Source organism: Phaenicophaeus curvirostris, chromosome 3, assembly GCF_032191515.1.
Source record: "Phaenicophaeus curvirostris isolate KB17595 chromosome 3, BPBGC_Pcur_1.0, whole genome shotgun sequence".
Taxonomy (NCBI): domain Eukaryota; kingdom Metazoa; phylum Chordata; class Aves; order Cuculiformes; family Cuculidae; genus Phaenicophaeus; species Phaenicophaeus curvirostris.
The window spans coordinates 58,958,153-58,981,300 of NC_091394.1; the positions used below are offsets into that span (position 1 = coordinate 58,958,153).

The window sequence follows — 23,148 nt, forward strand, 5'->3', positions numbered from 1 at the left end:
TGGAGCTGAGGAGTATTTTGTATGTACAGGTAGGAGGTAGAAATACCTTCAATACCCAAAGGAAAAAGTAAGAGCTTTGTTTTCAACTAATGAGCAACAGAGAGGGGCATGACCCTCACCTTCTCTTTTGGAGGTCCCAAAATCACCTGGTTTCAGTGAGAAAATGACTCCTCACTCCCTCTCCCAGCAAGACCTTTATAAATTAGTTACCCTGTGATGTCCATCTCAACATATTCCACTGTCACATCAGAAAGGGAGAGCTTCATTAACCAGATGTTTCTACTAAGGTAGCTCACAGCAGACAATAGTTAAAATAGCCACATAAATGCAATGAACTAAGTTCTTGTGGACTTAAGTCCCTCCAATATTGATATTTACAGACTGTTACCTGTTAAAAAAAACCCAAAACCAACCACAAATTCTGTCTAAAATAGTATAACGCCCTCTAAGCAGTAGCCAATGTTTTCTCTTAAATGCTTGTGGTGCTGAATTCTCACCACAGATCTAAAGTCACTCTAGTAAAAAGCAGATGCCCTCAGCAACAGGCCATCAGAAGCATGGAAAGACTATCTTATCAAGGGCAACTGAAGCAAACTGAACAAGTAAATACACGAGCAAGGTAAACACCAGGTGGATTTAAAATTCTGAAGAGAATGAAGGAAGCAAGTCAGTTACTTTTATTCATTACTTTATCATTATAGCGAAATCACAATGCAGTGGATAGAAATGAGGGCAATCCTATACATACAAATAGCCAAGATACAGACTTCTACAAGACCATTATTAAGCAAAGAGCTTAACAACATACATACAAAAAGGGAGAGGTCCGTATGAATAATGAAAACATCTGCCACATTTGACAGGATTAAGTGAAAACAGAAAACAAAAAAAAAATTATGCTTTGTGGCAATAAATCAGCCACTGCAGCAATAATTCAGACTTTTTGCTATGCACAGCATTCAAAAGTTGTCCATGAGAACGCTGATTTTTAGGCCGTCTTCCTCAGAAGCTTTTGGTGCTAGACAGTCTCTGAGACAGAATACTGGACACAGATGTAACATTATTCCATAACTTCATTATGAAGTTTTCTTCTCAACCAGATGAGTTAGGAACCATTTTTACTGAGTAACAAAACTCAAATTATTTTCCATAGAGAAGCATCAAGCTGCAAAAAGCTCTGCCCATGTACATGCCCAAAACCTACTTGGGAACTTGTAACAAAATATGACGTCTATAATTTGTCAGATTACAATTCTTAGAATTTATCAAATCTCCCAGTATCCATGGGGCACTAATTTTGCTAACTCCCTAAACACCCTGATAATTCCAGGTAAGACAATATTTCAATTTCTACCATCTCAAAGAAAACAAAACAACAAAAAAAACCCCAAACCCAAACACTAAGCTAAATAACTTATTCCTGTTTTTAACGTTAAGGAAGAGGATGTTCTTTTTTCAAAATTCACAGGTCATCTTCAAAAATCTAAACAAATGCTCTTGAAAATACTTCAAACCATTATCTGATATCCAAATTAAAAGGATAATGAAGGCATCCTCCTAGCTTGCATTTCTTATTTTTCTTAAATGTCCAAGCACAGTGAAGGAAAACATCGGTTTAATGATAACTTCTTTCAAAGAGAGCGATGAGAACAAAATATTGAGAACACCTTATCTGTCATTGTACCTTGCACACAGCACAGTGCATTTAGCTTCAGTTCCTGAAATTAATCAGTTTTAAACAAGGAGAAGGGTCCTAGAAATACCAGAGTCATAATAGCGATAGAATTGATGAGTGATTTAATAGGATTACAGAGTCATCCTGGGTTTTAAATATTTTTTTAAAGATACAAAATGAAAAGCATTTACTTACCCTATGAAAACTGTGATTCTTTAAGAAGTGCTGTCCACACAGATCCCAGGTGAGCATGTACTCACATGAACAGGATCAGAGTCTCTGAAGTCAATAATGTCCATCCAGGCTGTGCCTGTGAACACTCCTAACTGCTGCCAGCAGTGGCGTAAGCCAAAAGCCAAACTACATCACACACATCATTGCACAACCTAATGCCATCTGCAGCAATGGCAGCTCCCAGCGCTACTCTTCACTCGTGCCATGGGGCAAGAGCCATTACATGTGCCACTGCCATCAACGTGCTGCCTTGGGAAGTGGTAACCTTTCTCTTCAGCGGCTGCTGTAGCTCTGATGCTCCCAAACCTGTGTTTCTGTCTCAGGTTTTGGATACTGGATGAGGAGGAGGTGGCAAGGTTTGCTGTGGCTGATGAATGGCAGCAGGGCCATGGAGAGAAACACATGGGAAGAGTTGATGCCCTAGCTGGAATTGCAGTCTGAGGATGTGAAAGCTGATACACAGGCTGGCATCCTGGTTTGGGAAAGGATGAATATATGCAGCCCAAGGATGCCAGGAGCTGCTGCTGCTCAGGGTAGTAATGGAACAAATTAAGCTCAGGATGCTCCAGCCTAACCTCCCTCAGGTCTGTCACCAGTAAAGACTCCTTCAAAGTCTTCCTGCATGGAGGAGCCACAATTACTGTAGCATTAGTAACCGTTTTTCTTCTTTTCTGTATCAGGTGACTGTCAGTAAAAAATGTACTGACATAGGAATCCTGCTCTGTCCAAACAGTCAGGGATAGCAAGGGGAGCCGAGCTGGAGGAAGCATGAGCAAGAGACAATGAACAGAGACACTTAACTGTGGTGTAGAAAAGCCAAAGTGACAGTCACGCAGCACCTCCACTACTCCTGAGGAGCAGAACTAAACTACAAATCTCACCACACCTGCCCTTCTTAGGTGAGGCTGTTAAAATCATGCAAATGTAGCCAGAGCTCCTGAAGACCCCTGGGTTAAGGTAACTTAAGAAGGAGCTTTCCTTGTGCTGTGGGCTTACACACAAACCTCTCACTAGGCGGTTCAGTTTGTGGAGGCACAGATTTAAGCCACTTCCCTTCAGACATCTCCCGTGGGACAGTTGTTGGAAGGGGCTGAGTGGCGTAAGTGCCTGCATCGCTCCAGGACAGGACACTGGGACCTACATTCCTGCAAGGCTCAGCCATCCCTCCTGGATGATTGAGGACGAACATGCCTACTGCACACCTGCACCAAGTAGGTCTGACTGATATTGTAGAAAAATGCTAGGCTTTTTGCAGCAGAAGACTAATCTCAGAGCTGCTGCAGGTAGCACAAGGTCTTGCTGCCAAACAGGAGCTTCCCAAGGTCCCTCTTAGAAAGAATTAACTTTCAGTGGGGGAGGATCTCACTGGAGAAGTTGATCCCACCAATGGAAACAGTCAAGCAGGTAAGAATAATCCATGCTTAACTGGCAAAGATACCGAAGCACTCATGACTGCAGGGTTGCCTTTCTCCGTGTTGAAATAAAACTATTCTTCTGACTGATGCTGGAGTCTACATCACTGGTTGTTCTTGGCAAGCTGCCTGGTCTGCATTTATTTGAACAGCACGTCACTCTAAAGCAGACAGCCAGTGAAGCCTGTTCATCTCTGCCCACATTCAGAAGGAGAATCATGTCTTTGGTGGGAAGGTGCTGATTCTCCCCGATTTGTTCTTGGCTGAATGGGGTCAGAACAAAGGGAAACGTCTCTCTATAGCCTTATTTTTCCTACGTGTGGAAGCTCAAGTTGAGGCTTTGAGGCTCGAGGACAAGAAGGAGGAAGAACAGGCACTACTGGGGTGAGACTGTCACCCAGAAGGCGAGTTCAACCAGAGACCCTGCCTAGGCCCGGAGCAGCTTGCACCTCCACTTCCACAAAGTGATAATGCATTTCATTTTCTGCTTGTTTTACTGTGTAATTTTGAAGAGATTTGTACAGCAAGCAACATGTACGTGCATGTTTCTGCTCTACGTAATGAAGACAGCTGGCATGACTGTCTACAACATGGCACTGCCAAAGATCAGGAGGGACAAACCTCAACCCCTGAAGCCCTGCCTCCAGCCATTGTGACCTTTCGTACAGCAGGCGGCAAGAGGAAGGGAGCCAACAGGTACACTACCTGACAGCAGCCAGGAATTGGCTGGGGGTTTACACCTCCTGTTCGCTCAAAAGCTGACAGAGAGATGTGAAACAAAGGGGTCCACACTGAGGCCCCAGAGGGACGAGATGGCATTGAGAGGTGGGTGAAGCCACTTGTCCTTTTGCATTTTTGGACACCGGTTACTGTAAATAACCATTCAAAGATGTAAGCACTGACCCTACCGTAGAGCAGTGTTTCACGTAAGGGGAGCACCTGCACATACACAAACTTATCACAAAAGAGCAGATAGGGGTTTGAGGGATTTTTTATATACAAGGATCTATTTAGTTTATCTTGAACTTCAAGACTTCTCCTTACATCAGGCAGCTGAGTTCAGAGAAATCCTTCTCCATGCGTTTAAGCTTCATCCTATAGTACAGAAGAGTGGCCACGGGAGCATGGTAGGACAGGAGCAAGAGCACACACAGGCTGCAGGAAGACACAACCCAAAACCAAGCAGGAAGCAGGAAAGCAGCCCTTGAAAGCTGCTGCAGGAAAACAAAATTATGTGGGTGAAACAGTGAAAATATCTATCCAGCAATCTTAGGTATAAATGTAAGAATGACTTAAGAGATAATAACACATAAGATTTTGCCCCCAGGGGAAACAGCCTAACATCTAGAACATAATGAATTAACAAAAGCACTGAAACTAAAACCAGGCAACCACTTCAGTCTGCTGGTAGTGACAGTCCATTACTAGTATCTGCTCTGTGCAGAACTATGATTATGATGCACAGAATATTGTATAGAAGGTAGAAAAATACAAGAATTAGGACATTTAATATCTTTAAATTTTTAAAGGTTAAAAGTCTTTTTTAAAGGTCTTTGTTAGGTTTTTTATTTTTAAGACATCCATAAAACAGAGAAACTTACTGAAATGGCATAAAGTTGAGTTAAAGAAAACCGGTCCTTTCACGCTATTGAAATATGAGTAGCAAGGGGAACAAATACACTAAAATGATTAAACCTATTTCTTTCTTTTTTTTCCTGAGAGGTAAATATACAGATTCCATTAGTAAACACCTTTTAGATATACATACCTTTTATTAATTAATAAAGGAAGCATTTGGAGGGAAAAAAACCACTAGGCTGCTGTGGGACAGTAACCATCACACAAAAACAGGTATTTATATAGATTTGACTATTAAATACATGGGTTTTGTCATGATTGTAAGACTATTTGCTGTTCTTGAAAGCTGTACTACAGTCATGAAATATGGACAACTAGGTTTTTGATTTCAAAAAATAACTCATTCTTATAAGATGCTACACTAGAAAGAGTATTATATAACCTTTTTCAGAATACAGAAGTTTTACAATGCCTGCATTTTTTTATCTGAAGTTTCTAAAAAAGTAGAACATAAACTTAGCAGCATTTATTTTATCATGACCTAACAGTCTGTAATTTCAATTGAAAAAAAAATAAAATCACAACACTATCCAGCATGTCTTTGTGAGCTTTCCATGTTTCAAATTACTTAAGGCCACTTTAAATCTTGAAAGCTCAGTTTAGGTTACTAAATATTCCAAAAGATTCCTGATTATGTACTAAATTAAAGAAAACAAGCTGCCTAAACCTAACCCATCAGACGATTGTGGTTCTATTGGCCTTCTAAGAATCTCTATGGTACTGCATAGATGCTTTTCTAAAAACTTTGGAGAGGCTATGATACAAATAATGTTGATGTTTTAATTACAGTTAGGATGTTTAAGACCTGCAAAAGTGCTTTCATGTACTGTATTTTGGAATCACACCACCACCATCACTACCCCTTAAGAATAATCTGCATCCATTTTTGAAGTGATGATGCTTTTGTGAAAACAAACTTTGGTTACTACTTAATCAGCATCTAGGACCATACCATTTTTATAATAAAAGCCAAAGCAAATCCTGTATAAGTACAAGTAAAGATAAACACACATCCTAAATATGTCTACGAAAGAATACAATAACAAGACCATGAATTCACTGATGTTCATAAGGAACACCATTTTCCTTTGTTCCAAGACATCTTAAAACGAGACTAGGTGTGTGGGCTACATTAACAGCACATCTAAGCCCATATTCTGTCTCTAGTAATAGGCAAAAGCACAGAACAAGCTACAAACCATATGATATTTCTCACTGATACTCTTCTGACCTCCAACTACTTTGAAGTCAGGGACTTCTTGAACCTTTCGGGGTTTCTGTTAGTTCAGCAACTTTCAAGCATTTCACCTTCCAAGGAATAGTCCACGCTTCCCATGGAAACCGTACCAGTTTCTAACATCTACAGCAGACTTTTCAAAAGTCTCTCCACTACTGATTTTGTAGAGAACCTCCTCCTTTTGAAGGCTCTGAATCTGCCTTCCCTTCTAACCATGTATGTTCCTGTTTTGAAAGGCAGCAGTTAGTCTGCTCCTTCCTTCCTCTGCAGATCTCCATGACATGGCCTTCAATTCATTCCTCCCCCAGACCCAGTTTACAGAGTGTTCTCTATACAGAAGCCAACCCATATAGGTCACCATCCTTGCTGACCTTCTCCAAGTCTCTTCCAGTTCTAATAAATCCTTTCTGAGATGAAGGCTTCAGAAATGCAGAGAGTACTCAGCAGGCAACTGGACCATACACTCTTGTAATTACATTTTCAGCTCAAACTCAGAATCTTGTATATATCAGGATTGTTTTGCCCACTGCTCCTCTGTTATCCTCATTTATCTACACCGATATTCAGTGACCGCTTTGTTGCACAATCCTCTGCACATTAATGTCCTTCTACTGTTCTCCATAGCTGGCTCTCATCTTCATAGTAAATTTGCTCACTCAATTGCTCTTTCCTTTACTAAAACCATGTACAAATGTGTTGGATGGCACAAATCTCCGGAATGTAACTGGGACCTTCCTTTAATTCAAAATTGACCTTCTACTTCTACCCTTTGATCCTACCTTTTAATCTGTCATTTACTTGTGTGAAGACCTTCCCTCTTATGTTATGGCTCCTCAGATTCCTTAAAAAGCCTTTATTATTAAAGCTAATTTATTATTCACTTTGATTTTTGAACCAGAACATCTTTAATTCTTGCCTCCAAAGAACTCCAGCTCCTGAAGACAGGACTCTTACAAATGCTGCTTTGACTCTTACCAAGCAGTTGTACCTATCCAGGTGGCCACCGATTCTATGCTTTATTATAGCATGTACCAATATTGCCTGGTACAGACCTCAGATCTGCCTGGTGCAGGCCTGCTTAGCCAAGCCCAGCCCTGAAACCATGATTTTATATACCTGAATTTCAGAAGATTTTTATAATTTAAGTAACATGATTAGGTTGCAGAGCACAGCTAGGTGCTCTAGGACTGTGCTCCTCATTTAAGCTGAAAAAGTAAAACTTACCAAAAACCTCAGTAATTTCACTCGAAGCTTGGCTAGACAGACAGCACAAAGTAACTGCCAGAAGGCAGGGACAGGTTTTAAATAGCAAAGTCTGTAAAATAAGCATGGGCTAGAAGTCAGAAAACATGTGACTACAATAACCCAATCAGTGATTCACCATTTTGGCTTGGAGAAATAATTCCTCTCCCCTACCTCAATTTCTGTCTGCTATGTTAAAAAAAAAAAAAAGGGTAATACTTACCTGTCTTGCTAATACAAGCTCAAGCAAGAGGGGCAAGGTGAGGTGGTGGAAAGAAGTCTTTGACAAATTGCAATAACACATAGATGCTGAAGTGACTGTAATAGGGCAAGACTCTTCACACAGGAGTTAGATTTGCCTCATGAGATTAGGTCAGATGGTTGGGAAGCTCCCATTTGATCAAAATGACAATTTGTGGGGAACAGGAAAAAAGCAACTAAGAGAAAGGGTAGTCTCCCCAGTACATATGCTGCATGCCGGGTGCAGGTGGTGACTACGAAGAACAGAGCAGAAACCAGGTCCTGCCCTGAATCACGCTGCCTGAACCACATCGCCTAGGGGCAAAACTGTGGCAGGGTTTAGCATTGCTTTCTTTGTAACCTTGGGTTTTCACATGATTTATTGAAGCTATTCCAATTAAAATGCTGATCCTGGTTGCCCCTTCTCCTCTGCCTCTTATCTCAGCGCCCCCCCCCGCCAAAGGAAATAAGAAAGAGTGCCCAATTTCCAAGCAGCTGCTACTCTTCCAATACACTCTGCAGTCGAGGAACTGCTGTTCTATCTGAAAAGAAAATACTTCACAGATTATTGTAACTTTATATTAAATAAAAAATGTCACATTTAGCCATGACAGCCTTTGCTACTCCTGCTACAGCTGTGATGTGGGACGATAGTATCAATGACTTTATGAGCTAAAACACAAAAAGCCTTAAGAAAGGATAACTAAAGACGCAGAATACCTAAGGTAATACAAAAGCAAATCCCTCTTCGAAGCTATTATCAGTGAGCATTTCAGAACTTGCACAGCACAGACACTGAATGTATTTCTGACTCAGTTCATGCGTACCAGCTTTGCCTGTACAATGACATTAGCACACACCTAATCAGCTTACTCTGACTTTACAGAGTGTTTGCATGCCATTTTGGTATGGGAACATCCTTGTTAACGAAGTAAGCACATAGCTCTGCATTTGCTCCCATCTCACATTCAGCATGCTGAGTAGTTCATCTACAGTGCTCTGCTTCAGTTGGTCATGCAAAGTGTTTTGGGATGCACATCTTTAAGAACTCCCAAGATTCGATGCCAGATTAATGAACAATTAAAAGCAGTCATGCATAATTTAGAGCTACACGATTGAAAACAGCAGAGGGAGATGAAGCCAGGCAGTTAGTATCCAGAAGTCCCCTGGAGTACAGTTTCTGGATTCAGGTGACTAGCAACAACTGCTACATTCAGGCAGCAAAGGCACAACCTGCCAGAAGTCCACACAGACTCTGCCCTGGAGCTGCAACAACAGAAAACTGATCTGGGAGCTCCTATCAGCCTGATGAAATGTCATAACCATGTAGTCATCAAACAACTTTACCATTAAATCACAAGGTAATCAGCTTGTTGTTGGCCAAACAACCAAGTCAGGAAGGCATGAAGAGGTTTCTCCGTGTCTGTCAATGTACAGGAGGTCACAGATAGCTTTGTGGGATAGGGTTGTCTACTGCCACAGAAGCAGGTGGTATGACGCATATCTGTTGCCCTACTCTACCCCAGCTCCACTTCCCAAACACACAGGCTTACAGCTTTATCAACACGATGGCATATTCCTTTAAAGTCCTGCTGGGTACTGTTTATCACAGTAAGCATCCACTAGTACTAATAACAGGTGGTCTGCAATGAAAGACCTAAGTCCTACAAGGTAATTGTCATTCTCCACAGTCCAAGATACCAGGGTATATAAGAGCCCTCCTCTTTTTTTTTTTTTAAAGCATCTTAATGGACTCCGCTTCCCTGACTTCCAAGCCTACAGTAAGTGATGGGAGGAAAACACATGGAAGGCTTTGCCTTGAACAGTTGCAGACTGCCAGTGGGGGAGGCTTCCAGAAAGGTGGAAGGAAGATGGTGACAAAAAAGACGGAATAAAAATAGTCTTATAACTTTATGGTATGCATCAATGTTTCATGCACACTATGGGAAAAAATTCTGGAGCACAGATGGAAACATGAAATGGAGATGTTTCTGTGAGTCCCAGAGAATATATTCCTCTAAATGCTCTCCAACAAGATGCTTGAGCTCCTTTCACGCAGCAGGAAAGTAGCTGCAGGCTAGCAAAAAATTTAGAATCAAAAAGGTATGGTTTAGTTTAATTTTATTTTTTAAAAAAGTGACGATATGAGTTTTACAATAGTTGTTTGTTCATTTCTTTTTCAGACAGGTGTTTAGAAAATGGATTTATTTACTGATTTAGCTGATGGTACTTCTTCAATGAAAAAATAGTGACCTTAAAAACAAAGTAGGTCGTGCAAGGAATGCTCCTTTGGATGATGTACACAAGACCCTGAATACTGTCAGGAAACATTTCTAATTAGCTCAACTGTCACAGTGGTCTCAATATGGAACATCTGCTATGTTTTACAGAGTGCTGGAGGTAAAGTGTTTGACTAGTGTTTTGTTACAACTGTTTATGTTTAGCACCTTTGTATTGCCTGTTTCTTGTCCCCTTCCAGAATCGGATAATCCATTTCAATCTTCTGGGAGTTCTCCAGGAAACCCTCCTTTCATCACTTTGCCTTTCCAACCTCCTGCTGAGCTGAGCTGACAATTTCAAGGTTCAGATCCACCTTTCGTTTATCTTCTGAAATCTGATGGCTATCTTTTAGCTAATAATTCCCCTCTTCATATGGGCTGCAGCTTTTTTATGTGCTAAGAGAAATCAGAAAAAGAAAGATGTTACTAGTCACCTCACTCATTACAAACTCAATTTCAATACTGCTAATGAGTTTCTTCCCTCTTGACTGCATTGAAATTCTTTTCCCCCAACTTTATTTTCACCGTGTTCCCTTCAAAACTCCAAGATGCCTCGCAAATTACTTCCACATACACCATATGCTGTTGTAGGTTTTTCTGGGACATACGCAATGGGGTAAGTTGTTTGCTATTGTTTCAAAACTTGAAATGGTCAGACACTGCTGGATAGGCATTTGGGTATAAAGGGTTCTGCCTTTGCTCTTTTTAAAAGAAAAAAAAACATTGCATTTGCAGCAGCACACATGTGCAACTAGCCATCCTCATGCTGAAGAATATTCTTCCCTAGTAAATTCCTGAGAGACTTAAAGGCCTCATTTATAAAGACAAGACACAAAATACAATGATACACTGCAAGGCTACCTATCAACAAGGTTCATCCAGGAGCATAAGAGGAGTGTTTCCTTTAAAAAAAAAAAGGAAAAAAAAAAAGAAAAAACCCCAACCACCTCCTTTACCTGCAATGTTTGTGTCAAACCTCCCTCCCACACATTCTTTTCACTCTTTTTATGGCTCCTACAAATTACTGTAAAATACACTGCAAGGTTAAGAAAATTCTGGAGCAGTTGCTACGTATACACAAGCTCACTGTACTAAATAAAAGTTTTAGAACAGCAAAGCAGTTCAAAATTCCTTGTGTGCTTCACCCTCAGCAAAGACTGATCATGCTAGTGAAACTCCATGACAGCACAGCTTTACATTTGAGACTGCATTAAGATTTATAAACACTCTGAGCATGACTAAAGCCTGGAGCAGGGGGGCAGCATAACCAAAGCTGGGGAAGGCTGTGATTAGTGAGAAGGAAATGAAAGATGATCAAATCAGCTGAGAAAGGATGCAGAAAAGTGCAACTCATCTTTGGGACTTGGCACAGCAAAGATATACACCATTAAAGCTTTAAAATGAAACTGATCATAGGATGCCATTTCGGAGAGGGGAGCAAGAGTCAAGCACCAAAAAAAAAAAAAAAAAAAGAAAACAACATAAGAAATACAAGAGAATCAAAAAGTATGATCAGGAGTTCTTGTATTTGTGGAGTCAGGTACTGGAGAAATGACAAAGCCTTGAGTTGGCAGCACAGATGTGATGGACAAACACTTGTTAAACAGAAGGACGTTGCATGGACAGGAGTGCGGGCTGCAGCAAGAGGAGAAACAATCCCATGTGATACCATCCATCCTCTACATCTGTGCATCCCCCCGAATGCACAGCTCCCTCCAGCCTCCAAACTCACTCTCCTTGTACCCACGAAAGGAGCCAAGCTCTGGGGACTGTGGTGGTGAGCTGTGCGGTGGCTCTGGATCAGTTAGGGCAGGTGTGCTCCTTGCTGTGTCTAGCTAGGCTGGGCTGCTTTGTGCCTTCCCCACAGCCCCAGGGCTCCCTAAGACAGACAGGCAGTGTGCTTCGTGGTGGCATCAGCACCAAGAGCAGGGCCATCTCTCTCCTTCTAGAGATCTCCAGGCCTCCCAAACAGGGCAAGGTAGCTATGGAATAGAGTTGCAAAGACTCATGCAGTGAAGATAACTTGATAGTACTCCTCATGGGATGGATCTCTTACACAGAAGGCAGAGTGCAGAGTACAAGGGGAAGGAAAAGACATGGAGGTACAAGGAAGCTGACAAAGTAGTTTCTGAGAAGTCCTTCAGTACAGCAGGACCAATAACTAGGGTAGCTGAGAGAACACTGAACACAGTTTACTACATTTGACATGCAAAAATTTAGGATGGGGAATATCAACAGTAAAGATCATCACTCTGGGTGAGAGGGCAAGAGAAATGAAGGGATGTAGGGACAGCAGCTAGAATGCAGAAGTTTGGAGGTGGCTAGTGAGAGTGCATCTGTGTGGATGAGCAGCCCACAGCAAAGAAATAAGACAAGAGTCTGATCTAAGTTCGAGAACAATTAAGTTAAATAGTGAGGGGAAGGCTGCTACCTGAGCCAGAGAACTCCGCTCCATAAAAAGTAGTTTCAACCTTCCTGCAAAGTTATTGTGCAATTGGGCATGCAGTACTTACTGGATCAGTTTTCCTCCAGCCTCTGCAGGATCCTGTAGCAGTTTCTTGGGTATTGTTCACATCTGATGAGTCACAGTGCTTGCAGCAGGCCTGGGCCCAGCTGGACGCTATGGTATAGGTGAGGCTACTGACCTTTATTTGCTGGGCTTTTACCCATTGTCTCTGACCTCTGCTGTGGCACTGTGCACCACTGGACGGGTGGGGAATCACTCCTGGATTCAGTGGCAATTTCACTTGCAAAATCACAGACCAGAGCACATATGAGAGCACTGATTAAGCATCTCATTGTATTTCTTTGTCTTCTACATCCTTTGTGGTCCTTTGCGTTGATTCATCCCTGAGGCCAGGTCCAGGTGTGCTGTCTCACTTCCATTCATGTGGGCAGCGACCTCTGCCTGTCCATCCCGAAATTATTCATATCCAAGTAGGTCAGTCATACATGAACCAGAGGCCATGAGAGCCTTGGCAGACTCTTCAAATCTTATCAATCATTACAACCAACTTGCCTACAACCCTCACCACAAAGGGCAGCACTCTTGGCTACCTGCCAACATGTATGGAGCATTTACCTCCAGTTAGGATGATCCTGGAGTACAGAAGGACATTGGTAGTGAGCCAAGTGGGAAAAAATACAAACTCAAGCATATTATAAGCAATTAACCCAAAGAAACCTTAGAGTGAAAACTAACTCACTGAACAAGCATTTACTGCACTTACTACAATAAGCAGACCTTTTTGATCTAACTTTGAGAATTAAGTTCAGCATGGACACACAATGCTGTAAGAGGAACTGAAGTGTGTTCAAGGTAACATCCTACCGTGGACTAAGCCACAGTAAATTGTTTTTGTTAATTATTTCCCAGTGATCTACAGCCTAGACATTCTTTCTCACTCCTTCCATTTTAAGGTTCACAAAGGGACAATTCTACCTATTATCTGCTTGAGTGAATCCTATGTTTCCATACTTAGAAAAGCAAAATAGAAGTGAAGAAAGAAAACGCAGTAAATTTTGCACGAGGCTTCTGTTTGTTAGGGCAAACCTTTTTTATCAACATACCAGAAGAATTCCATGCAGAAGGTAAAAAAAAAAAATAAATCCCACAACAGCTTACTCTTCATCCTCTGCCTTTAAGAGACTACTCTAGTAGATAACACAAATGGGTTGGAGCAACTGCAGTAAGTATTTTCAAGCACGTCTTCCCCAAGTCATTGAGATGCCAAAAGAATAGCTCAGGTGGACATACATTTCAGATCTGCTAAGTCCCAATCCTATCTCTCTCACAACCACCCTGCAATTCTGAGCAAAAGTAGTTCATATCTACTGCATATTAGCTAGTACATTTTTATAAACCCCCAATCCTACCTCAAATAAAGAAGAAAACCCACTTAACGAAATCCAGCCTACATCTTTGCCAATTATGTCCTTCTCTTGCACCCCTAGTTTCTAATGAGCAGCTCTAGCCACCCCACTCTTGCAGACCCTTCACTGTCTATTAGCAATCTGAGTGCCATGCTAGTCCTCCACAGTTTTCACTGCTCTAATGGAAAAACCTGAGCAATCACTTCAGCTCCTTGCTGCAAAATCCTGCAGTTCAGTGTGCACTGTGAAATCAAGTGTTCAAGCTTTCCTTCCATTAGATACACAGGCTATGTTTTATTTACAAAGGCCTAGATGTTACAAAGACATCACTATAAACAGGAGTATTTATTTACAGATATCATCAGCATTTTATAAGAAAACGTAATAAACAGATCACATATAACAGCTGAAGCACTGAGAGGCTAACTGGATATTTCAGCTGTCTTAATTAACTTCAGTATTGCATCAAAAGCTGTAAGAGAGCGACAGATCACTAATGCCAAGTTAGTCATTTTCAGTAACAGTTCTCATGGAATTTTTTCCTTCTAAATAATCAAAACAATTGGTCATTGGACCTTTTAAGGAAAAGTGCCACACCAAACAGAATTTCATAAAATACAGCGGGTTTAACTTCATGGTTCCCTCCAGCACATCTAAAGCACCTGAGTTTCAAGCCTGCATTTTTATGTGTCTGTATTTTTTTTTTAAACAAGTTGACAAGATAAAACTATTAAAATAATCAGCATAACAGTAACTTGCTCAGATGATTTCATCTATTCTTGTGACAGTCAGAGACATTCAGTGGACATCCAGTATAGCACAGCACAGCAAATTTTAAACTAATAAACACCAATAACTTGTTAACAGCAATGTACTAGCCTGCGAGATTTACTACCAGAAGGTAGCATAGAGTTACCCAGACAAAACACACACAGATAACTGGATCAACCAGAATTGTAATAAGATTTCAAGAGGCCTTCAGAAAAAATAAAACCTCTTCAGGACAACCTCTTCAGAAAAAATAAAACCTCTTCAGGACAAAATCCAAACCAGCAAAGAATTAATCAAGAAAGGATCTTCTCCTCTATATCTTAAGGTTATATCACCTCTTGAAGCATCTGATAGCAGGTAACATTAAGACAAAATACAGGACTATACAAAAGAGTAGTCAGAATTACCATTATCTGATCTAGAGAGAATAACACTTTTGTGAACTCCAAACAGCAGCCTCCCACCTCTCCAGAGCATCTTTTGAAACACGCAATTGAGCTCATCTTGAGAATAGTGAAGCATATGCTTTAAGACCTTGGGCACTGGGATATCTGCCAAGTCACAACAAATATGTATACATAATCTAATCTACTTAAATTTTGAGTAGAAACTCTGTGCCCTTTAGATATATCCCTCAAGGCTACAAATAGCATACTTGTTGGACAGGATGAAGTTTCCCTGTGTAAGTAATAACTTGAGCTTTTCTGGCATCTAACCACACCTTCCCACTTCTTCCAAAACCAAACAAAGATCAGCGAGGAAGGAGTGATGGGGATGAAGGTAAGGAGGTTTGATGATAGGGACAAAAGGATAGTAAGGGAGAAGAAAGAGAGACAAATTATAGGTGAGCTAGGAACAAGGCTCTCTTAATAAAACAGTTCCAAGGAAACAAACTGTTCCGCCTACCCCCTTTACCTGCAGGTGGCAAGTTGGTAAAAAAGCCCTCAAAATGGAAAATCCCACGAAAAGGAGAAGGGGGCATTATAAGTGAAGTGAAGCAAAGAAGAGGCAGAGCTGCAGCACTAACAAACTGCAAGGCAACACTCACTGTTCAACAGATTTGAATACAGAAAGGATTATTCACAGCCTTGATGTGGTTACCTTTTCTTAGGAAAAAAGTGTCTAGAAGAAAGCCAATGAAATCCTCAGGAGCCTGTACAGGCTTCTACAGCTAAAACCAAAATTAACAGAAGAAAAATAAAAAAGAATACACACAAATGTAAACAAAAGGGGGCATATTTTGACAGCACAAAGCAGCAGTTAAATAACTGTGTTGCGTTCTATCATGAGACAATATTACTATTTTTTCATTAAAAGCAGGTGACTATCGGGTTTTAAATTTCATACTGCACTTGTTTCTGTGACCTGTGAACCATTTGTTAAGACAAACTAAGCAACAACTGGATACATTTTAATGAGATCGTTGCATTTGGACTCTAGAAGGAAAACTTCACTGGCAGCCTTACTTCCTACCACTAACTGATCTCTTAAAATATAGTATCTGCTGATCTTTTAAAACACTTCGTCTAATTGCACCCAATAACTGACAGACTTATCTGAAGCAAATCTAGCGTGGTCCACGCTACTTGTTTTAGAAGTGAAAAAAAACAATCCCTGCTAACAGATAATGTTACAACTACAAATTTAAAATGGCAACTGTCCTCCTTACCCAAACCTGAGTACCAGAGGGCAGGTAAGGGAGATGTGGAGACTCGTGGCTGTGCCATCACTGCTTGTAACTGCTTAAACGAATAGTCTTTAACAAAACCAAAATGCTTGTAAACACAAAGCTCAGATTGATGACCAGCTAACGCTGGATAACACAGTCTGACAACACAGTACCCACCCAAGAACACATCATTAAGAACACATGAGAAAGTAACACACAGAAACTTGGCTGAAGAAATTATGTTTCTTTTGTGCCTCCTATCATACTGCAGAAATATGACAGGGTAAAGAAAGGTATGCATCCTCTTCTCCTGCAGAGAGAGCTGGAAGCTCATCTTACTAAATAAACCACACTTGTTACATATTATCTATCGACCACGCACAAGATACTTATTTCTGACCTGTAGCAGTGACTATCTTCTACCCTATCCCCAAACACGCAGCTCTCCCCCAGCCCCACCAGCTAGCACAAGCTGCTATCATCACTCAGCGCTGGGGGGGAACATCTGCTGAAGGGATGGGTACAAAATGGTCAAAAAGAGGGTTATGCAAAGGAATGGCTAAGAAAAATGACACAATGCTACCAAAACAGGTACAATGGGCTGATGGTTTCAACACACCCTTTTCCAAAATCATTTGTTTCCTTAGCAAAGCAGGAGGGTGCTTTCAGAGGAGCCTGTTTCCCAAATGGGAACATGAGAATGTGTCAGGCATCTGTATTTCAGTCTCATTGTTACCACAGCTGTCACCAAAACTTTAGGGACCATACCCAAAAGGCTGTACTTACAAAGACGAGGGCTGATACTTCCCTTGAATAATAGGGTCACAGAAACCAGTACTGTGAGCTACCACCTTTTTTAAAAGACAAAACAAAACAAATAATAAAAAAAAACCCAAAACACCCACCCAACCCAACAAAACCAAAACCAACACCAAACAAAACACTGAAGAAGCACTCAGCATGGACACAGCTATGGTAGAGATAATTGCTGATGGTTAACCTCAAGGCCTGATCCCCCATCAGATTTGATAGCTGCTTTGGCAGGGAGCTTCAGCAGCTACTTTCTCATCTCTGGACCCAATCTCAAAAGCAAATCAGCTATCTATCTCCGGAATTAAGTAACTCCACCTAAGCTAAGCAAGCACCTTGCTTACTGTGTCCACCATAAGCAGAGACAACTGGGCCTAACCAACACTGCAAGCTGGCCAGCCAGAAGCCACCTCCTTGCTGAAGGCCAGGCTGTGTGGTGAAAGCAGTACTAGGGTCAAGTATCCATGAGCAGCTCATAGGCAGAGGGGTAGCACCGTTAGTACAGCACCTTGGCTGAAACTTTGGGAGTGGCGATGGACACACCTGCCCAGCTGTTATGTTGAACTGAGCACAGGACAGCACTCTGTCAGCCTGTTCAGAGTTTAGTTATGTTGAGGGTGCCTCCACACTGAAACACTTCAGCATACAGTGCTTCTTCTTCCCTACCTTTCCTTCTCACATTGATGCTTGTCTGGCCACACTGTCTACCAGGCTAGAGAGCTGAAATGGTCAAATTAACCTCTGCAGAAAAAATGCCAAACATTTCTGTGCAGTCTAAGTCTTTGGAGTGGCTTAGTGCCAGCACAAAAGAAGGCAGAGAAGAGCCATCTCACATACAGGGACAAGTAGGTTGGGATTCCTGCAGCTCTAGCCTAAACTGCAAATCACTGAGAAATTGCATCCACAGATTTCCTATGGTCTCGAGGCACCAGCCAAATTAAATACCTATTCAGAGTCAGGAACAACAGAAATTTCAGAACCCTACTAAACAAGCGCATTTGGCACCACATCTGTCTCGCAGACCCAATGTCCAAGAGGGGAATCAACTTCACAGAAGAGAGAAAGCACAACAGACTAAAGGAGGACCACAGCACTGTGGGATGCTCACACCTTAGCGGGAGTGACGAGAGGTACCAAATTACTAAGTTCATATTACTGGCAGTACAGATATTTCCTTGAATAAACTTCATCAGAACTAAGTCAGCTAAACAGCTGTAAACACAACAGAAAGATGCACTGGGCAACTGTTCCAAGTTACTATTACCACTACAGTGAAAACAAGGTAGAAGTTTGCAGTCCTCTGCACCAGAGATGGCTACCAACCACACAGACCAACACAGAGGCTTCTGAAAGGTGAATTAAAACCCTTATCTGCTATATTTATATAACATTCCCTTTCATACTGAAATACTATCTTCTGATTTAACAGGAAGCGAGGCTGCAATGTGATGAGATGGAAGAGTCTCAGAACAGCATCAAATCCAAATAAACACGCCTCATTTCAATATGATGAAAGGTGGAAAAAAGTTATCTGGACATACAACTCATGATGATAGCACAGCCTCTTGTTTGGAGCATGCTTTCAAAGAAAGAATGAAACCATGAAGATAAAGACAAAAAAAATAAGACGTAACGTGATTTTTAAAAGTCGAACCATGTCAAACATCCAACTTCCCTTCAACATGACGAAATAGTTTTCATATAAAGGAAGCACAACAGTTCCAGCTTCACTCAGTAAAAAAATCTGATATACCACCACCTGAGCACTAGTTTGTTGAGCAGAGAAGAGAGGGGCTAGTTCAAGAATAGTAAAAAAGGAAAACATAAAATAAATAATACCAAATCTGAAAAACAGCAGATCAAGAGGAGATGACAACAGATTTCTTTCTGAAAGGTGGAAGGATGTTATTTATGGACCTCTGCCAAGACTGGTCTTCAGTCTTTTTTGATTCAACATTTTCATTTAGAATGGTTTTTTTCTGCCTTTAAGTGAGCGCTACCAAATGTGTAGAAAATACTTCTGGTACCTCCTCATTTTGTACAGTGCTGACTGACACAACACACAAGAAAAACTACAACAAATCTTAAGGACAGCCAAAACATAAATGGGATGAAAAGTAACAACAAAGGACAGAGTAAAGCACAAGGAGATTATAGTTTCACTGAAAAGTGACGACTCATTGGTTGGACGTAACAGAGAAGGAAAAGTTTGTGTATAACCACCCTATAAGCAGCTAGTAAAAGTCACTGAAAAGAGTTGGTTCAGAAGAAAGAAAACACAATGTTCAAAAAGCAGCTGTATATCCAGTGCAGAAAGGGACATGTGGATGCCACTACAGTGGACTACTAAGATTTAACTGGGAACACCATGTATAAATCTGGTAATACATATTAACTAAAATTTATTTGTGATAGCACAATAAAATATCAGAAAAAAAAATCTTATGTTCACCGATGAGACAATCTGCAGGGCTGGCATAAAGAATGAGTGTAAACTTAGAAAGAGTAAGTTTAGGCTGAAAACTGAAAGGGTTCCTAGACAGTAGAACACTGGCTTCAAGTTTACATGTCAGAAGACAGGGATTTGAATAGAGGAAAAAAAATGCTAACTAGTTCACAAGTGGATCTACATAGGTTCACAAAGACAGACACGGTTTATGCGACAGAAAAGCATTTGGTTCAGCCAGGGTGATGTGTTCCAGCTCTATGCCCCTTATCAGAACACAATGATGGTCCTAGAAGGGTCAGATCAGAGCAGAAGCCCATCCAGCACAGAATCTTTACTCCAGTTAGCAGCCAACAACAGATCATGAGGAAGGCAAGTGCATCACCCTTTGTGATTTAGGGACTTCCTAAACTAGACAGAATAGCTGTCTTTTCCACTAATGTGGCAGCCTCCTCTAGTGCCCATGCAAGCTTATTTTACTCACGACATCCAACAGCAAGGAGTTCTGCAGCTTAATTTCATGTTTTATTAACAACTGCTTTCTTTTAGCTTGTTCTGAACCCACCTACCACTATTTTTCTTTCCTCTCAGATGATTTTGCTCCCCCTCCACCCACCTATGCTTTTTATGATTTCTTTATGATTTCCTGTCTGTGACGTGAAAACTCTATTAGGCCTTCTTTGCATAGAAGCTCTCCCACTACTTTTTTTGGGTGATCAGACCCAGTCAACACAGGTTCATGAAAGGCAGGTCTTGCCAAACTAACCTGATTGCCTTCTATGACAAGGTGACCTAGTTACTGGATGAGGGAAAGGCTGTGAATGTAGTCTTCTTGGACTTCAATAAAGCCTTTGACATGGTTTCTCACAGCATTCTGCTTCGGAAACTGTCAGCCTCTGGCCTGGACAGGCGCACACTCTCCTGGGTGGAAAACTGGTTGGCTGGCCGGGCCCAGAGAGTGGTGGTAAATGGTGTGAAATCCAGCTGGAGGCCAGTGACAAGTGGGGTTCCCCAGGGCTCAGTGCTGGGTCCAGCCCTGTTCAATGTCTTTATCAGTGACCTGGATGAAGGCATCGAGTGCACCCTTAGAAGTTTGCAGACGACATTAAGCTGGGAGGAAGTGTCGATCTGCTGGAGGGTTGGGAGGCTCTGCAAAGGGATCTGAACAGGCTGGACCACTGGGCTAAGACCATTTAAAAGATGGGTAGATGAGATGCTCAGGAACATGGTTTAGTGTTTGATAGGAATGGTTGGACTCAATGATCCTGTGGGTCTTTTCCTACATAGTGGTTCTGTGATAAATGTTGATCAAATTCTGTCTTTGCATTTTATTTATTAAGAATAATTACACTTGTGTCATACCAAAGCTTGGTGTTCTTTTTTCAACACTGGCAAAAACAAAAGTGCGGCAAAAGACGCAGGAGCAGGGCAAGAGTGTGGGGATGTCTTTTCCAGAGTATTCTCACAATCTTTAATTATTTACTTGTTAAAAGATTCCTGAGCCAAACATTGTGGATTTGTATTTAATAACCATTACTGGACTTTTTCCATAACTTTTTCCTGTGACTTCCTGACCTGTCTAAGCACCCTGTTGCAAGGAGTTCCACAGCAGAAACCTGTGAAGAACAGGCACTTTACCTTCTTGAGCCTGTCCCCTCATCATTGCATTTCACATCTCTAGCTCTTTCATCAGAGAAGTAAGTAACTACCAGTCTGTTCATTTCCATCTGTCAGTCTCCAGCTGCTTCAGTGCAGGTTCTACATGCTGTTCAGGTGCATGTTTATTGATTCCTTCCTTCATAGAGCTTGTTTTCCAATATGTTGTATTTATTTATGTGTCCTCCTACCATCCACCCTGCCCCGTGTTGTTATTCAAGTTTATGCTGATTCACCTGATGTAGGTGTCAAGCTTATGGTAGTGCTTTGGTGGACATTGGGAATTAATTGTTAGGAAGGAAACAGAACAGGCAGCGGTCCATGGTGTGTCTGTCTCCTGAATATAGAACAAAAGCTACATCCAGAATGATGAAAATACAGGACAAGATGATGAATATGAACCAAGTTAGAAAATACTTCTGGGTTCATCGAGTCCAACCATTCCTATCTGCCACTAAATCATGTTCCTGAGCATCTCATATACCCATCTTTTAAATACCTCCAGGGATGGTGACTCAGCCACCTCTCTGGGCAGCCTGTTCCAGTGCCCAATGACCCTTTCTGTGAATTGTTTTTTTTGCCTGACATCCAGTCTGAACCTCCCTTGGCGCAGCTTTAGGCCATTCCCCTTTGTCCTGTCCCCTGGCACTTGGAGGAAGAGGCCAGCACCCTCCTCTCTACAACCTCCTTTCAGGTAGTTGTAGAGAACAATAAGGTCTCCCCTCAGCCTCCCCTTCTCCAGGATGAACAAACCCAGTTCCCTCAGCCACCCCTCATAAGACTTGTTCTCCAGCCCCTTCACCAGCTTTGTTGCTCTTCTCTGGACTCGCTCCAGAGCCTCAACATCCTTCTTGTGGTGAGGGGTGCAGAACTGAACACAGTATTCGAGGAGCGGTCTCACCAGTGCCGAGTACAGAGGGAGAATAACCTCCCTGGACCTGCTGGTCACACTGTTTCTGATACAAGCCAAGATGCCATTGGCCTTCTTGGCCACCTGGACACACCGCTGGCTCATGTTCAGTTGCTGTCAACCAACACCCCCAGGTCCTTCTCCTCCAGGCAACTTTCTAGCCAGTCTTCTAATCTGTAGCACTGTACAGGGTTGTTGTGCCCCAAGTGCAGGACTCTGCATTTGGCCTTGTCAAACCTCATGCCATTGGTCTTAGAATGGATGGCCTCAGAATTAAGATGATTAAAAGTACTATTTGTTATCTCAGACCTTGATTAGGCTGGAAATACCTGTGACAGCAGTTTTCCAACAACTCTTGATCTGAAAGCAGGACAATTCCTCTGTTAATCTACACAAGAGCCAACGCTGCTGTCAGTAGGTACAAATGCTAACTCAAGTCCAGCATATTTTACTATTGGCAGAATAAGTAGGATCACATTTCACCATGCTGCCAAACACTTGCCATTAAAAGACAAATTCCTCTACATAAGACAGCTTACAACTTTGCCAAATTGCCATTGTTTGGACTGGAATTTTACAAGTTAGCATCTGCTTCAATGTTTTGTTTCTTCACTTCTTATTCATTCAAAACAGTATGGCTATTTAAAAAAAAAAGAAAGTTAATGTAAAAAAATGTTTCCTCTGTATCGAAAGATTCTGGAAGAATTTCCCTACTTTTCCTTTTATTAGATTTTTGGAACCCCTCCCCTTTGGGATGGAAACAGGAATAGTGGCAGAGCTGTCATCCCTGTGAACTCTACCCAGAGCTGGCCAATTTCTTGATTACTTATTCCACAAGCCCTTTAGTCATTCAAAAACCAATCTTTTGAGTCAGATAATTGAATGTTGTCCTAGTGGACTCAGATTCTACTAGAGGCGTCAGTGTCATTTAAATTGAACACTGCAGAAGAGGTCACTAATTTTCCAGGTCCTTGGAGTGATTTTCAGAAATACGTAGTGCCTGCAGCTGCAGTGGAAGGCAGAGAAACTGTGCTCTAAACAGATTATGAAGACAAT

The 23,148-nt window shown here is 41.6% G+C and overlaps 1 protein-coding gene across 4 annotated transcripts in view; it reads right to left on the reverse strand.

Annotated features, from left to right (window-relative positions):
* The window catches only part of PLAG1 (PLAG1 zinc finger), a 53,395-nt gene that overhangs the window by 11,998 nt on the left and 18,249 nt on the right, over positions 1-23,148 (reverse strand). Inside the window, exons 2-3 of one of the 4 annotated variants that reach the window (XM_069854121.1) lie at positions 12,471-13,056; positions 10,126-10,353 (exon numbers count right to left, since the gene is read on the reverse strand). The exons of 2 other annotated variants lie outside the window; for them this stretch is intronic. The gene's annotated coding sequence lies outside the window, so the exon portion shown is untranslated. The remainder of the gene's footprint in view (positions 1-10,125; positions 10,354-12,470; positions 13,057-23,148) is intronic. One more of the 4 variants, XM_069854120.1, reaches the window with a different exon arrangement.